We start from the raw sequence: 18,014 nt of genomic DNA, 5'->3' as shown, positions 1-18,014 counted from the left end.
AAATCCTTTGAAAATTCCTTCCGACGACCGTTTGTAGTGTCAATTAATTGAATTATGGCACCGCGACAATATTTCTCATGCACCGTCTCCTTTCTATTTAAATCCAGTGCTATCTCTTCTCCATTTAATCTAAATTTAACTATTCCTTCCAAAAAATCTATCTGACAATCGTACTCCTGCATACTCCCAATACCAAGAATACAGTCCACTAATAACTTCTCCACTACAAGGAACGTGCACTTTATTGCTACATTTCCCATTTTCATCTGTAATTCTGTTTGTATTTTGACATTGGGAGAGCGTGCTCCAACAGCTCCGATGATTTTACAGTTCTGTACAGGCAAAATTGATACCTTCTTCTTTCTAATAATTCTCCTAAAAAGAGCGCCTGAGATGACTTTGGCGGAAGCGGCGGTGTCTAATATCACATTCGTTGGAACTTCCTCTATTTCAACAAATACTTCCGATACCGGAACACTTGATCTGTCGTTGTGACACATTATTAAATCCTTTGTTAACTCTTCAGTCAACAGCTCGCCATCATTATATCTTAACAATTGTAATTTTACTGTTTCGGCCCCTAACAGATCCCCTGACTGCTACTCCGGGGCACGATGCCGTCATGTTTAGTTTGACTGATTGTAGGTCCGATTGGTATTTGTCTCTTCAGCTACTTCAGTGATTATCGGTTGTTGTGGTGAATTCGCTCTATATTGTCTTGCTTGATTCGTGTAATTATTGTTGTTGTTCTGTTGGTGTTGGTAGAACTGTCTTGTGTTGCCATACATTGGATTATACCGATTAAAATTCCTATTGTTCCTAAAATAGCCCCTCGCTGCACCATTACTAAAGTTTCCATTATGGTAATAATTATTGGTTGCATTTTGTCGATTTCAAAGTCTCCTCGGAGAGTGTAGTTGGTTGTGATTACGTTACTGCTACCATTACTGCCATTCCCATTCGAGTTGCAGATCGGATTCGCTTCTATTGCTCTTCTTTGATACGACATTTCTCTTGACCTTTTATTTTCCTCCTCAATTATATCAATTTGAGCCGGCCGGTGTGGCCAAGCGGTTAAAGGCGCTACAGTCTGGAACCGCGTGACCGCTACGGTCGCAGGTTCGAATCCTGCCTCGGGCATGGATGTGTGTGATGTCCTTAGGTTAGTTAGGTTTAAGTAGTTCTAAGTTCTAGGGGACTGATGACCTCAGATGTTAAGTCCCATAGTGCTCAGAGCCATTTGAACCATTTTTTATATCAATTTGATCAAGCGTAGTCATAAATGAGTCTATATCCTTATCATTTATATATTACAGCTGATTCCTTATACTGGTGGGTAGTCTGGATTTGAGTATCCTAAGTATATCCGGCAAAGGAATCGGTACATCCCAATACAAAGATTTATTAATGTATTTCTCAAAATATCTCTTTAGAGATCCTCTAGAAAATGAGAAAGGCTCAGGATATAATACTTCCTGCCCAAGTCTTTGTTGTATTCCCGCCTGCTCAAATTCTTTATAACATTTACAAGAAGATGTTTGCCCACAATGCCCCTGATCCATGTATATATCCAGATACAAAATTAATCTTTTGCCATTCTGTCCAAGATCGTGGAAACAGACCTCTGAAACTTCGAATAAAGACTACAGGATGAACATTCTTTTTGTCAGGGTTAAAGATTTGAAATTGTCTCTGTTTAATCATCTTTTCCTCGACGGTACTACGATTCCAAAAATCATCCTGTTCGTACTCTTCCGTTATATCGAGTCTAACTTGTGACGTTCCAGTTCTGTCTGCATCGGATCTTGACGTGGACGGAATGTCGCGCGCAGATTGAGAATTTTGTTTCCTACTTCTCGCTGTTTCTAAATCCTCCTGCAAGAGATTTAGTGATCTTTCGATATTTTCTTTCCAACGCGAGAATTCTTCGCCAAGTTGTTCACGAACTTCCTTTAACCCTTTGTTGAAAAAATTCTCTTCAGAACTCTCTGAAATTGACTGTAAAGCTACTTTCACAGTTCTTCTATCTTTTCCGAAGGAAAATTTTGCCGCTCTAACGTCATTTCTGAAAACTTTCAGGCAAGTACATTCATTCTATGTTACACTGTCGTCTGTTTTTCCTTCACTTCGTCAAATTGCTTCTTTAGATTATCTTGGGATTCTATAATTTATGGTATCATAGCTACGGAACACTGTATGTCCTCTTGAGCTTGTATTACTTGAGGAAACAGTTCTACATGTTTTCCTATCGTGTCAATTTTGACGGATACATATTCGGTTGGTTCCGCTTTTAATTTACCATTGTTTTCTTGGCATTGTTGGCGGACCTACTCAATTTGAGCAATAAGATTCTGTTCGGTGCTTTCTGAGTGTTCTTTTATTTCCTGTGTCTGGGTATTTAATCTCTGATCGAATTCGGTAAAGGTTGCTCTTAATTGATTTTGTAATTCTGTTTGATTTTCGGCTAATTGATTGTGGAGTTCATTATGTATGGCTGATAAGTCCCGTTTTACTTCAGATTGTATAACGGATAAGTCTCGTTTTATCTCCGTTTGGCCTTCGGCTAATAGAGACAACTGTTGCATAATAACAACTAATGTGTCGACAACACTCTGATCACCTGTCGTATGAATGTTTTCTGAACCAGCGGGATTAATTATATTGCTACCGCTAGCCACAACAGTCTCAGAATTGCTATCCGTGGCCTCTGTTTCTGCGCAAACAGCTGAAGGCTGTTGCACGTCTCGTTGCTGATTCAATGACATTTTAAATGCCGCTCTAGTCAATACCATTAAATAACTGTCAATATCGGGTTCTAGTCACTAAATACAGTTTCAAATTTACTGTCGTAGACACACTTAACTTTCAAATTACTTCACAGAGGGTATAACGTTCAATGTCCAGATACGAAAATAACACAATATAGAGTTCTACAATCTAACTACTATCTGGAAAAAAGTTCTTTCTGAATTAATTTCAAACTATTTTAACTACAAAATATAAAAATTGGAATTATCTGGCCTTGTTCTGCAGTGTAGATCTTGTCCAATTGTTGAAATCGTTTAATGGTATCAGCAATCTTTTACTATGGGCACCGAATCTCTCTTCAGATTAGTTACCTCTCGTTCTCGTTGGTTTTCATGAAACAAAAAATACATATATTATATAACAATCCAAGAGAGTCCTGTCACACTGGCGCCACTGTAATTTTTCCTCCTATCTATGTACATAATTACATTATGTAGTTCTCAATTCGTTCGAGTAATCAATCAATCATAATAGGAAACACAATCATAACTCAGTCACTCAGACTGATCCAGAAATTTTACTTGTTAGAATGAAATCAGGTGATGATTCTTCTTCTCTGGAGGCTCGTGCTTTGCGGCAGTCTGCTAATCTGTACAAATAAAATGCCTCGTAACTTTGGGAGCGTTGTATAATCAGTCGGGAAACCTCAGATCAAGCGGATATTTGGCTTTGATGAAGTTTAACCTTCCGAAGAAGTAATGGAGCTCTTGGATTATTAAATGCAGGTTCGTATCCAGTCTTTCGGAAGTTCCCTTCTGTTTAACAACTACGCAATATATCGATGAATATCATTAATTCTCAAATGTCAAATACACACCTTTTGTATGAAGGAGCAATATATATATATATATATATATATATATATATATATATATATATATATATATATATGTGTGTGTGTGTGTGTGTGTGTGTGTGTGTGTGTTTCCCTTTTAATCGCACAATTTCGTATCAGTTATCTTTTGTCATAAATCTCAATATTCAGATTACAATTCTTCAAACAAAGCTCAGGCTAATCGGCATGAAGACAATCTCGGAAGCTTTTTTCTAACAACCACCAGAGAGAGTACTTCAAAGAATAATTATGCGCTCATGGCATAGCTATTGTATGAAACTACTTTGCGCATGGATTCTGCGAGTATGAAGATAGAAAATTAGAAAAACGTCATTCAAGGGTAGAATTGTATCAGAATAATTAATCAAATATAAAGAGATATTACAACCTTTTTCAGACCTTTTTCGACCACCTTGTGTCATTGGCCTCCTTGTATAATTACTGCTTAATATTTGTAGCTCAAATTTCTGTGTTCACATACAAATGTTATAATGTGCGATGGAAAATGAATTTTTACCTTGTAGCTTATTTTAATCAACTTTGACGACACAAACATCAGTAAATATTGTGTATCTTCACATTTTCGGGGAGCAGAAGCTGATTGATTAATTTCGAGAGCGTGGCCAGATAAACACTTATTTCTTCTTATTTCAAAATTTGGTCGTGAACATTTCATGCATCTTCGGAGTAAGCCGACAGATAGAAGCTAGAGTACTCGTCCTTTATGACTTGTGGGCATCATTGACAGACTTATATCAGCGCGACTGAACAGTTCTGATACAGTAGTCAGTTTCGTTGTGGTTTTTCTATTCACCAAGATCACTATTTCATAATTTCTATCTCTTTTTACCAAAGTTTAGATAAAGAGGTTTCGGTCTTGTTCAGACACCTTCTGATTTCGACGTACCTTTTGTTTACTAACGAATTTTTGAACAGAGTAACGATTTCGTCATGGATTGTCCGGTCGACCTTGGTGGCCAGTTGGTATATGGAAGACTTCGAAAAAGTGACACTGGAATCTGCTTGTTCAAAAACCAAGTGCATTTTGAAGATATGTTGGCAGGAATTCTGTACCGTGGCCACATGGTGGGGATATATTACAAAAAATTTTAAACCACGTACATTTCCGCAAGAAAAAATTCATTTTACAATGGAAATCGAAAAGGAGGGACGCCTTTCATTTTTGGATGTTAAGATTCGTCAGAAAGGTGATGGCATTTTGAAACACCAAGTGTATAGAAAGCCGGTTCACAAGGGCTTACATTTACGTGCAAATAGCTACCACCATCCTTCCCAGACGATGAATGTCTTCAAAATTTTAGCTCGCAGAGCACATAGCATTCTTGTACAGTCCACAGGATAGGCTTCTACACTTCATGAGAGTTTTCGAAGCAAGTGACGAGCTACGAATGACACTTAAGGTGCAAGTAAGAGACAAGGAAGAAGGCACCCAGAGAGTTAAATCCATGACTTTACTGCCATATATTGAAAACTGTCGAGAAAACTAAGTAGGATTCACACCAAACAGAGTGTTAAAGTGATTTTTCGTCCTCTACCGTAGGCAGTACGCTTCTGGGTTCCATCAAAGCTGACTTCATACTCCGGAACTCTGAGACCTATAAGATCCCCTGAGAATGTCGCGTTAAATCATCGGGTAGACCCGCACATTGCACGAGAAATGCATCGAGAACTGACTTTTAAACCTCATTAGAACGTCTGGGCAGAACACTGCATCGACAGCTGTCACTCTATGTGGTATGAAACATATGATATTCTAGCCTCGACTTTATCCTTTTGGCATTCCTAATTGCGAAAGTGTTGCAGTGCAGGATTTTTTTGTACGAACTTACCACTCGATTATGTCCCATTGACCGATGAGATTTACGTCGGGCGATCTGTGAGGCAGAATCATTCGCTCGAACTCTCCAGAATGTTCTTCAAATCAATCGCGAACGATTATGGCCTGGCGACACGGCGCATTTTTACCCATAAAAATTCCTTCGTTGTTTGGGAAGGTGGAGTACATGTTTAACTGAAAATGGTTTTCGGTTAGCCAAACATAAGCACTTCCACTCAATGACTGTTTCGGGTGAACCACACGGCGCAGTCCACTCCATATAAATACAGCCACCTCCGGCTTGCACAGTGCCCGGTTGACAACTTGCGTCCATTGCTTCGTGGAATCTGCTCCATACTCGAAGCCCACCATCAACTCTTAGCAACTAAAATCGGCACTCATATGAACAGTCGGTGGTTTTCCAGTTTAGGGTCCAAGCAACACGATCGCGAGCCCAGTGGAGACCCTGCAGGCGATGTCGCACTGTTAGCAAAGACACTCTCGTCGGTCGCCTGCTGCCATAGCCCATTAACCCCAGATTTCGCCTATTCTTTTCGCCGACATGTTCGTCGTACATCACACATTGATTTCTACAGATATTTCACGCAGTGTTGCTTCTCTGTTAATACTGACAACGCTACGAAAACGCCGCTGCTCTTTCGTTAATTGAAGGCCGTCGCCCACCGTATTGCCCGTCGTGAGACGCATTGGCTGACATTTGGTATTCTCAGCACACTCTTCACTCTGAGGTTCGTGAAACATTGAATTCCCTAAAGGTTTCCGAATTGGAATGTCCCGTGCTTCTAGCTCCGACTACTATTTCGCCTGCAAAGTCTGTTAATTCTCGTCGTGCGGCCAGAATCACGTCGGAAACCTTTTCATGTGAATCAGCTGAGCTCAGATGACAGCTGCGACAATGCACTGCCCGTTTATACCTTGTGTATGCCACACTGCCGCCATCTTTACATGTGCTTATCGCTAGGCCATGACTTTCGTCACCTCACTGGAAAGATTCATCGATAACAAAGCATGGCTCGACCTCACAGCCGCAGGTCCAATTTATACATAATCTTTGCTGCCGATTGACGTCTCTGGTGCGCGTGTATCTGAGGTTTAAAACAACGGCTGCAATCCCGGAATTCAGTGGACCAGTAAATAATAAATTAAAGTTCGTTCAAAGCATTTATTTCGCCTGGTAAAGGTCTTTGAAGTATTGTGTTTGATCTTCGAGAAGGAGAATAGCCGAAAGCCGTATGTCACCTTAAAACTGATGTAAGCCAAGGACGAACGCCCGTTACACCTACTTTCGGCTGGGACTTAATAGAAACTCATTACAATTGTGTCATACAATACGCAGTGTTCACAACAAACGATATACTTGTACCACATGAAAAAGCACTTTCCTGTGCCCATATCAGTAATGTGGATTTGCAGGAGGGTTTTCGAACATACACTGTGTTCGAAAATTATGTGTTACCTAGAAGAAAATGATTTATTGACACAGAGTCAGCACCGATTCATAAAATATAGTTCTTGTGAAACACAACTAGCTCTTTATACTCATGAAGTAACGAGTGCTATCGAGAGGGGATGTTAAATTCATTCCATATTTTTTGATTTCCGGAAGGCTTTCGACACCGTTCCTCACAAGCGTCTAACCAAACTGCATGTCTACGGAATATCGCCCCAGTTTTGTTACTGGATTCCTGATTTAGTGTCAGAAAGGTCACGGTTCGTAGCAATACACGGAAAGTCATCGAGTAAAACAGAAGTAATATCCGGCGATCCCCAAGGAAGTGTTACAGGCCCTCTATTGTTCCTGATCTATATTAACGACATAGGAGACACTCTGAGTAGCCGTCTTAGATTGTTTGCAGATGATGCTATGATTTACCATCTTGTAAAGTCATCAGATGACCAAAATGAATTGCTAAATGATTTAGATAAGATATCTGTGCGGTGCTAAAAGTGGCAATTGATCCTGAATAAAGAAAAGTGCGAAGTTATTCACATGAGTACTAAAAGAAATTCTTTAAATTTCGATTACGCGATAAGTAACACAAATCTGAAGGCAGTAAATTCAGCTAAATAGCCGGCCGGAGTGGCCGAGCGGTTCCAGGCGCTACATTCTGGAACCGCCGTTCTACAGTGGAACGGCAGAGAAACAGCTTGAAGGTGGTTCATTGACACCTCTAACACACACGTTCTTGGGTATGACAGAGTAATCACTTCGTTTCAGATGTAGATTTCGTCACTGGCATTCGTAGAGCGTAGATGTCCATATATCTATCTTCGGTAAAGGACATAAGATTGTTGCGATTACTTCACGCTTTTCAATTCTAGAAACAGTCCTTATCTCATCCGTCTCAGAGATTACTATGATTGATGTGGTGTCACCGCCAGACACCACACTTGCTAGATGGTAGCCTTTAAATAGGCCGCGGTCCGTTAGTATACGTCGGAACCGCGTGTCACCACTATCAGTGATTGCAGACCGAGCGCCGCCACACGGCAGGTCTAGTCTAGAGAGACACCCTAGCACTCGCCCCAGTTGTACAGTCGACTTTATTACCGAAGGTTCACTGTCTACATACGCTCTCATTTGCGGAGACGATAGTTTAGCATAGCCTTCAGCTACGTCATTTGCTACGACCTAGCAAGGCGCCATATTCAGTTACTATTCTGAACAGATAATGTTGTAAATCATGTACCGTCAAGAGCAACGTTCATCATTAATGGATTAAAGTTAAGTATCAAACTAATTACGTTGCTTTCTGAATTCTCATTCCTTATCATGTTCCAGACCTCACGTCAGTATAGTTCTTCCCTCCTCACGCCAGCCTGCGTGAGCTAAAAGGGGTGCTCTTCGGCCTCCAGTAGTAACACGGTGTTGGCTCTTCAGTCTGTATTTTTGGTACGTTAGTGAATTCCTTAAGCCACGCTTGATGTGCGGGACGCGAGAGCCGACTAGGCCGGTGCTTCCCGGCGCGTGCGGCGGCTCGCTGCGCCGTGCGCAACGGGCGCCGTGGGACAGCCGCTGATATTGGCCGTCCCCAGGTGAGCAGCTAGTCACTGCCCCCGCCGCCCCCACTGCAGTCCCCCATTCACCCCGGCGGCGCCGTTTCCGATATCGACGTCGGGCGCCGCCGATACAGCGCTGGCCTGTCCCCCTGGCGCGGCGCCCGCCATCTTAGTCCGTTCGGCGCTTGTTGTTGTTTATTGACCGCCGGTGGCGCCGGCCGGTGGACGCTGCGCGAAGCCGCAGCGGCCGCCGCCATGTCGATACCTGGCGACCTCCCGCGGCCCACCTGTCTGCTGTCACCGGCCGGCGCTGCTGGGCGCGCTCGGGACGGCCCGGCCAGCCACCCAGCGCTGGCCGCCTCTGTCCCCCCCCCACACACAAACACACACAACTATCTTCTGTTCTCCTGGATTCAGTGTCCTGAAATATCTTAAGCGGGGAAATATGCGAAATTGCAATACTTTGAAAGAAAATCTTACACTTCAAGACAATGTGCGACGGATTTTTTACGTGCGTCCGTCCGATGCACCAGTTGCGACGGATTATACATGGCTGCTGCAATGCAATTTCTTTTGTAATTTTTGTTCACCTACTTCTTTACAGCGGTAGCTCTTCGCACGTAAACTCCCGACTGCAGCTACTTACGAGATCACAGAAAAGCAGTGTTGAGGAAACTGTAACCTCATAGCTGCACGCCGGAGGCCGCTATAAGTAAAATTTGCTGAAAATTTTCTATGTACTTTAAAGAAATGATTCGGGAAGGGGATGTCACTCGTACTTTAAACATGAAGTTGAAATTTAAACCTTCAATAGATCTTTATTGCCGTTAAGCAAGATCATCAGCCCACATTTACGAAAATTACTAAAGTTTCTGCGCACAGTTACCACCATACCTAAAACAGCCAGAACTTTTACCTTCCCAAATTCCGAAACCTATTACTTGTAACACAGTCAATGATCGGCCAATTACTTCTGCACACGACATTCAGTGGTTGTCTTTGGTTAAAGTTTATGCTCGCCATAAAATACTCAGTAAGAATGTACTCAGTACCGCCACGCTATATAATTCAAAGTTCACTCGCGATTTTCGTCGGAACGAATTATCACAACACTCTAAAGTTTTCATAAACAGTTTCTGGTCACTACCAGATACCGTTAACACTGGACCATAACGCGGAAGTCATCCCAAGACTTCATCTTACACACAATGTGAAAAGTCACATCCAGCATAACCGCCTCCAATCAAAGCTAGCTCGCGACTCTCTCCCTCTCGCACTACTCACAACTATATCTCCTCGCTAGGCGGCCAACCGTCTCGCTTCTCATTGGCTGTCAGCACTTACGACCAATGAGAACTCACTTCTAGGACGCGGCTCGCGCCAAAATCTAGCATGCACCAACCACTTCTCTAGGCTCATTGACGTCATCAAATTAAGTAACACAAACTCTCTAATTAAATAAACAAAACAAAATGAACTATAGGCTTTACTCTACATGTGGAAATTTATTATGTAGTCGCGAATGTTGTGGCTGTCTTATACATAAGCATACATACTTGGACATCCGACATTCAGTAGTAGGGGAACCACTAGTGGATTCGTTCCCACGTTACAGAGTTGGAACACTTGCCAGTTCCTGGAGAGAATTACATGAATGATTTTTAATAATGCCATACGTCCCACATACTCTCATGCATGCATTCTCATTCACACACACCCTAACACACAATACACATATTTACTTAGAATTCTTGAAATTATTATTCTTGAAAAGTTACAGTGGTTTTCTGAAACTAAAAGCTTTCCAAATTTATATATGAACACTGAAAGTGTTATCAGATCATCGTACCTAGTCACTGAAGGTGAACTATTACATCACTGTATTTATTTAAATTCTTGACTGTCAGAAAATTACTTTTTCATTTTTTGGAATTTTACTGACTTCCAAAATACAACTATTTTTGATCTCAGACTTTGACATATATTGTTTGTTTTCACAACAGAAGGATGTACATCATATATGACGTTCCTGAGGTTATTCCTTTATTAGTTATTAATATTTTTAGTTTCGTATAATGTAAGTGGCCTGCCAGCGCTACTCCACTGCTTTCAGACGCACAGCTGCAACAGATGGTCGTGACGACCGTATAATATTCTACCGGCTTACATTGCAGCCCACATACATTCTGAAGTAAGGTTTTAATAGACAAATGGGCGATCACGCACTGGTTGCGACGCCAGAAATGTAACTAGATACGGCACAGGTCTAAAGAAATATTATATGCATACACAAACAAGTTTTCATACTAATTGATCTTATATGATTTTAATTATTATAAACTATTTAAATTATATATGAGAAAAAGTACAACAACAGACGTGTCTTGAGGATGTCTTTATTCTATCACATAACTAGTGTGCAGGTAGAAGAGGTTGACAGTCTTAAATTCCTGGAATAACAACTTGATAAGAAAATTCAGTTGGGAGGAGCACACCACAGAACTGCAGAAACGCCTTAACAAATCTGTATTTGCAATTCGAGTCTTAGCTGACATAGGCGACATAAAAATGAAAAAGCTTACATACTTTGCCTACTTTCATTCCATGATATCATATGGTATAATATTTTGGGGTAACTCTTCAAGTCAAACAAAAGTTTTTAGAGTCCAATAGCGTGTAATACGTATTATTGAATTTACAATGAAATGAACACTCTTAGCTGCTTACAGGCGTTGACGTACGTCAACGGGGACAGGTGAAAATGTGTGCCCCGACCAGGACTCGAACCCGGGATCTCCTGCTTACATGGCAGACGCTCTCTCCATCTTTTTTTTCTTTCATCTCATTTTGTTCGCTTTCGTAGGTTCCATCTGCTCGGGGCGGACGTCGTAAGACATCCGCTTAAGTTCGTTGTTGATCGATTAACTCAGTTTTTTTTTTAATTACAGAGGTCTGCTAACCCTCTGACTGAACACGCTGAGCTACCGTCCCGGCTGCCCACCTGAGCCACCGAGGACACAGAGGATAGCGCGACTGCAGGGATTTATCTCTGGCACGCCTCCCGCGAAACCCACATCCTCAACATATTGCCCGCGCTGCATTCGTAGTCCTGGTCGGGGCACCCATTTTCATCTGTCCCCGTTGACGTATGTCAACGCCTGTAAGCAGCTAAGGGTGTTCATTTCATTGCAATTTCATTCTAACGAGCTGCATGGTCACCTATGGTATCTGTTCTTTCGGACATGTCCGAAAGAACAGATACCATCTTAGTATATATACGTATTATTTGTGGAGTAAATTCACGGACGTCCTGTAGAAACCTCTTCAAAGAACTGGGTATACTAACTACTGCCTCTCAGTATATTTACTCCTTAATGAAATTTGTCCTAAATAATATATCTCTTTTTCCAACAAACAGCTCTGTTCATGCATACAATACCAGGAACATAAATGATCTGCACAAGGACTTAAAACCACTTACTTTAGTTCAAAAAGGGGTCCACTACTCAGGAACACTCATCTTCAATAATTTGCCAGCAAACATAAAAAATTTAGTTACAAATAAAGATCAGTTTCAAAGGAGCCTGAAAGACTTACCAGTGATCAACTCTTTCTACTCCACTGATGAATTTTTTAATAGAAACAAATGATGTATTGTATATATTCAAACTATTAGTATTGTTATTACAGCTTAAAAAAATTGACATGTTCCACATCCACGAGGATCTATGGAAGGAAGAACTAATCTAATCTAATCTAATCTCTTTCGGCTGCACATTACTGCCATTCTTAGGCCTACTGCCAAAAGAGTATTTGATTCCCTTGGCGCATTTACTGTTGGATCCTTGTTACTAGCACACGTGGGCTAGCTTTCATCAGGAGTCTATACTCCACACCTTGTTGTCTCCAATGTGCCGCTGAAACTAGTCGTTTGATAGAATAAACACGTCCTCAAGATACAGCAGTGGTGGTACTTTTTCTTATATGTGTCGTCAGGTGAAGTCCCTCACCCATGCAATAAGATAGACATCCATAAATTTTCTTCTTTTGACAAGGTTAGTACAAAAGTTCCTGTTTCTGACAAATCCGTGGAAATGAAATTAATTCATATTTGCACAATATTTGATGTGCCGTTATTATAAGTGTCCGTAGAACATAACACTGAAATCTTTGCCGGCCGGAGTGGCCGTGCGGTTCTGGGCGCTACAGTCTGGAGCCGCGTGACCGCTCCGGTCGCAGGTTCGAATCCTGCCTCGGGCATGGATGTGTGTGATGTCCTTAGGTTAGTTAGGTTTAAGTAGCTCTAAGTTCTAGGGGAGTTATGACCACAGCAGTTAAGTCCCATAGTGCTCAGAGCCATTTGAACCATTTGAACTGAAATCTTTGGGGGATTTTTACAGGTCTCCAAACATTTGTGAAAAAAAGTGCAGCAAATTTTAGTTTATTTATTTATTTATTTACTTAGCATTTATTTATATAAAGTCTGATGTGGGATACAGCCTACATTGTACATCAGTATACAATTTTAAATACAGCTTACATAACAGTAACATTGATTCAATAAGATAAACCATTTATACACGTTATACGGTACAGTAAATCATTGAAATACAGTACATTAATATAATAGCACGACCTAGTACATAGCACAATAGATAACAAAAGCAATTTCAGAAACATAACGCAAAATGAATATAATTCATATTCATGTCACACCACTGAAACCACACCCGCTATATTACACAAGGTTAGAACAACCATCACTGAATTGAAAAATGGAAACTCACCCGGAGAAGACAACATATACAATGAGCTCTTAAAAGAAGCCCAAGATTTCTTAACACCAATAGTCACAGAAGTGTTCAACAAAATCATACAAACCGAAGACATTCCCGGTCAGTGGAAAACAAATACGATTGTACTTCTGCACAAAAAAGGTACGAAAGATGATATGAACAATTCTACAACCATAACCCTGATGTCTAAACTGTATAAACTGTTCACGAAAATGCTAACAAGGCGGTTAGAAAAACAGTAGAGGAGAACCAACCCTCAGAACAAGCAGGAGTCCGCAAAGGATTTAGCACAGTGGACCATATGCAAACCATTAATCACATAATAGAAAAATCGGAAGATCACCACCTCAAAATGAACCCTGTTATTGTCGATTACAGCAAAGCATTCGATACCATCGAACACCCAAACATACTTCAAGCACTAAGAAATCAAGGAGTAGAAGCAAAATACATCCAACTATTAAGAAGCATTCAAAACAACTGCTTCGCTAGAGTTAAAACCGAAAAGACAGGCCAACCTTTCCGCGTGAAAAGAGGTGTTAGACAAGGGGATCCCATCTCCCCAAAGCTATTTACCTGCATACTGGATGACATATTCTGGAAGCTAAAATGGAATAAGAAAGACGAAATATGCCTCAACGGCAAGAGACTAACAAATTTGAGGTTCTCTGACAACATATTCCTCTTCGCCAGAAAAGCAAGGGAACTGCAATCAGTGCTCCAGGAGTTTAATACACAAAGCAAGATGGCAGGACTCACAATGAACACATCTAAAAAGCAAGTAATGACTAATGGACTAGGAACCACAGTATATCTTGAAGGAGCGGAACTAATGTATGCATCACAATCCATATACCTTGGCCAAAGATTTTCTTTTAAAAACAAAATAGAAAAAGAAATAAAACGAAGAGTTTACTTAGCTTGGAAAGCTTCCTTGGCCTTAAAGTTCACATTCCTAGACAGAAACCTGAACAGGAGGCTCAGAACGGAGGCATTCGAGAGCTGCGTTTTTGCAGTGTTATTATGTGGATGTCAGACATGGGCTCTCAAAGCCAAACAGAGAAAGACTCTACACGTATGCCAAAGGAAAATGCAGAGGAAGATCCTTGGCATCTCTCTGAAAGGCAGAATATGGAGCACCTCGATACACAAGATGTCAGCAACAATAGGCATAGCACAACAGGCTACCAAGACCAAATGGAAGTGGGGCGAACATGTGGCGAGGCTGCAAGACGACGAATGGACGGCACGAGCTGCCACATGGGACCCCTACATCGGCAAGAGTCTCCCAGGATGACCAACACGCAAATGGTCGAACTTATTCAGATAACATGCAGGAAGACAGTGGATCAGCATAGCCAGAAACAGAAAGGAGTGGCAAGAACGAGAACTACAACTAAGCGACCAAGTTTAATTCAACGTATAGTGAGCATTAAGTGCGGTACCTTCTTATGCGGACTAGCTCACCGCGTGAGTCTTTAAAAGCAGCTACCCCTACCTATAGGAGACTTTGCCCTCAATGGGACAACACAGGATATTTTCATTCATTCTTTCATTCATGTCAAAAGTTACTCATTTACAAACGAAATAATTTAAATTTATCTTCTCTTACACAAATGCCTTACTGTTGTACTAAATAAAACTTACTTCTACAGAATGCTTCACTATAGCAGTGAATAGTAAGATACGATATTTAAGTACTATAACGTCAACGATCCTTGTGCAAAATGTACAATAAGTTTCCTACATATAAGATACAGGGAACCGGAATCAAAGATTTTGTTTGTATTAGATCTTACATTATGTGGGTAATCAAGTGCAAACCATGTTAATTCTCCTCTTCATCCTCAACCAGTCATTTCTTTGCTGTCTTCTTGGGTTAACCTTATTTTCAAATTGAATAGCAATAGTGTCAGCTACAGTTATTCTCTTGATATCGATTTTCTTCAATAACGACAGCGCGAAAGCTCGTGCACCAAATTCTAGCCCCTGCAGAATAAGTTGACTGCTAAGATTAACACATTAAAAAACCGTATAAACACCATACACTGCAATTACAGTAGCAGTTGGAGAACGATATCGTGGGGCATGGATTCCATATCAGACAGCAGCAAATTTCTTTAGGATGTTGAGTTTTTTCATGTTCATATTTTTGTAGGAGATCTTGGTCCGTTAATCATGTATTCCCCACGTTGTGACTGCATACAACTCGAAGAAAATACCGTTGGAATAAATGATATGAGGATATACAGAACAAGAAAGGAGCGAGGTCCCGTGCTAGGTTTCCCCAGTTATTATTTTTATCACACGAGGGGAATTGGAATCTAATATTCAGGAAATGATATTTCAGTACCAAGTCTCACATACGTCATCCGTTTAAAATGATAACATTTTTCTTCTGATCTGTAATTATATATATTTATTCACAATCGTGGCGCCCCTTCCCCTGTCGGAGGTTCGAATCCCCCCTAGGGCAATGGTGTGTGTGTCGTCCTTAGCGTAAGTTAGTTTAGGTTAGATTAAGTAGTGTGTAAGCTTAAGGACCGATGACCTCAGCAATTTGTTCCCATAAGACCTTACCAAAAATGACTTCAGGATGTTATATCATTGTCAAATGAAAGCCGTAAAGACACAAACTGCTTAAAAATCAGTCCAACTATAAGAACGCATTCTGCTATCAAATTGTTTCATGAAAACAAAATTGCTTTGAAAAATTGTAGCTCTCGATACCTCAGTACGAAATGTGTCGTTATATAATTGTTCGTTTTAAGAGGACAGTTTCTTTGTGTCAACCATGTTTATGCTCGTATTATACGGAAACGAGACATTTTGAGAAGAAAAAATATTCTTAAAGGTGAACTGGATTTCCAGCAATTTACGTCGCCACTTGCAAACGGCATAAAAGACTGAAATCAAGATCCTGAATAAATACGTACATCTAGTAAAAGTCCAGGTTAATAGTGTTTACGTTTCTAAAAGAAAGAGTAAACACTCGATCATAAAAGAATGGATCTGCCTTGTATAAAATAGCTTCAAAAGTCTGACTGCTTTACAGACGATTTGATGTGTGACGCTGGCCACATCAGTGAGGAAAAGTTTAGAGAAGGACTTAAATTGTGCTTAAAGTTTCTTGAATGTCACTAAGTGCTCTCAGTATCAAACACTGGACACGTATAGTCTGGGCAATTTGCACTCCGTTTTTTGGAAAACCTACTTTTTCACGCACCTCATACTTTATGGCGACGTATCTCTTAGACTGTGTATCGTACGATGAAAAAATGCTCCACGTACATTCGGTGCTATACGTAGATACTGTCTGCTTTAATGGACTGTGTTTAGAGGCAGTTGTAAGGGTACATCAAATTAAGATTCCATGCCTGCATGAACAGCGAATATACAGCTTGATTCTTATTAAAGTTTAAGAACCCCGAAGTTACGTAGATGAACCTGAGGAAAGCCATTTAATATAACGCACATGGTCCCGCAGTTGTCGGGAAATATTCCAAAGTGGATTACAAATATTGCAAATGTAATATCACGTTGATAAGAATCAACCCGTATAGTAAGCGATAAACTATTCTGTGGTAGGTAACACAGAGAAAAGGCTTCCGATTTATATGTGCAGTTGCTATGCACTCTCATTCGCAAATAATGAGTTAATACAGTCTGGTAATCTGTGCGCCATTTCTTAACAGTGCTTCAAGACATAAACACAGTTACTAATAGTAATACTTGTCTTCATATCTTGAACGTTTGACCTAAACTTCTACTTCTTAATGCCAGCATTTTAAATAAGAAGTAACGAAACCAAATTTCTTATTGCCTCTGGTAGCCGTTACATAGGCATCCTACATCTGCGGCCTCGCTCCATATTAATCGTTTAGTTATATCTGTATTCATAAACAACTCGTTCCATTGAAACTTCCTGGCAGATTAAAACTGTGTGCCGGACCGAGACTCGAACTCGGGACCTTTGCCTTTCGCGGGCAAGTGCTCTACCATCTGAGCTACCCAAGCACGACTCAAGCCCCGTCCTCAGAGATGGTAGAGCACTTGCCCGCGAAAGGCAAAGGTCCCGAGTTCGAGTCTCGGCGCGGCACACAGTTTTAATCTGCCAGGAAGTTTCATATCAGCGCACACTCCGCTGTAGAGTAAAAATTTCATTCTATAGTCATCCCCCAGGCTGTGGCTAAGCCATGTCTCCGCAATATCCTTTCTTTCAGGAGTGCTAGTTCTGAAAGGTTCGCAGGAGAACTTCTGTAAAGTTTGGAAGGTAGGAGACGAGTTACTGGCAAAAGTAAAGCTGTGAGGACGGAGCGTGAGTCGTGCTTGGGTGGCTCAGATGATAGAGCACTTGCCCGCAAAAGGGAAAGGTCCCGAGTTCGAGTCTCGATCCGGCACACAGTTTTAATCTACCAGGAAGTTTCAAATCAGCTCACACTCCGCTGCAGAGTGAAAAATCTCATTCTGGAAGCTTATTCCATTAAAGAAACGCCATAACTTCTCAAGAATTATTTCATCTGGACACGTCTCGAGCTGTCGCTCACCTTTAACAGCTCAACATAGCTACAACCTCACTGATCTTCCATCGTATGCAATGTAAACACTGTTGCTTTGCTGCATGCAATACAGCTTCTAAAGAGGTTGTTATTCGGACCACATGGAGAGTGAAGAAAATTAGTGTGACAGTAAGGTCTGAAAAGATCAGGACACGTCC

Source organism: Schistocerca americana, chromosome 6, assembly GCF_021461395.2.
Source record: "Schistocerca americana isolate TAMUIC-IGC-003095 chromosome 6, iqSchAmer2.1, whole genome shotgun sequence".
Classification (NCBI taxonomy): Eukaryota; Metazoa; Arthropoda; class Insecta; order Orthoptera; family Acrididae; genus Schistocerca; species Schistocerca americana.
This window is presented reverse-complemented; position numbering follows the sequence as displayed.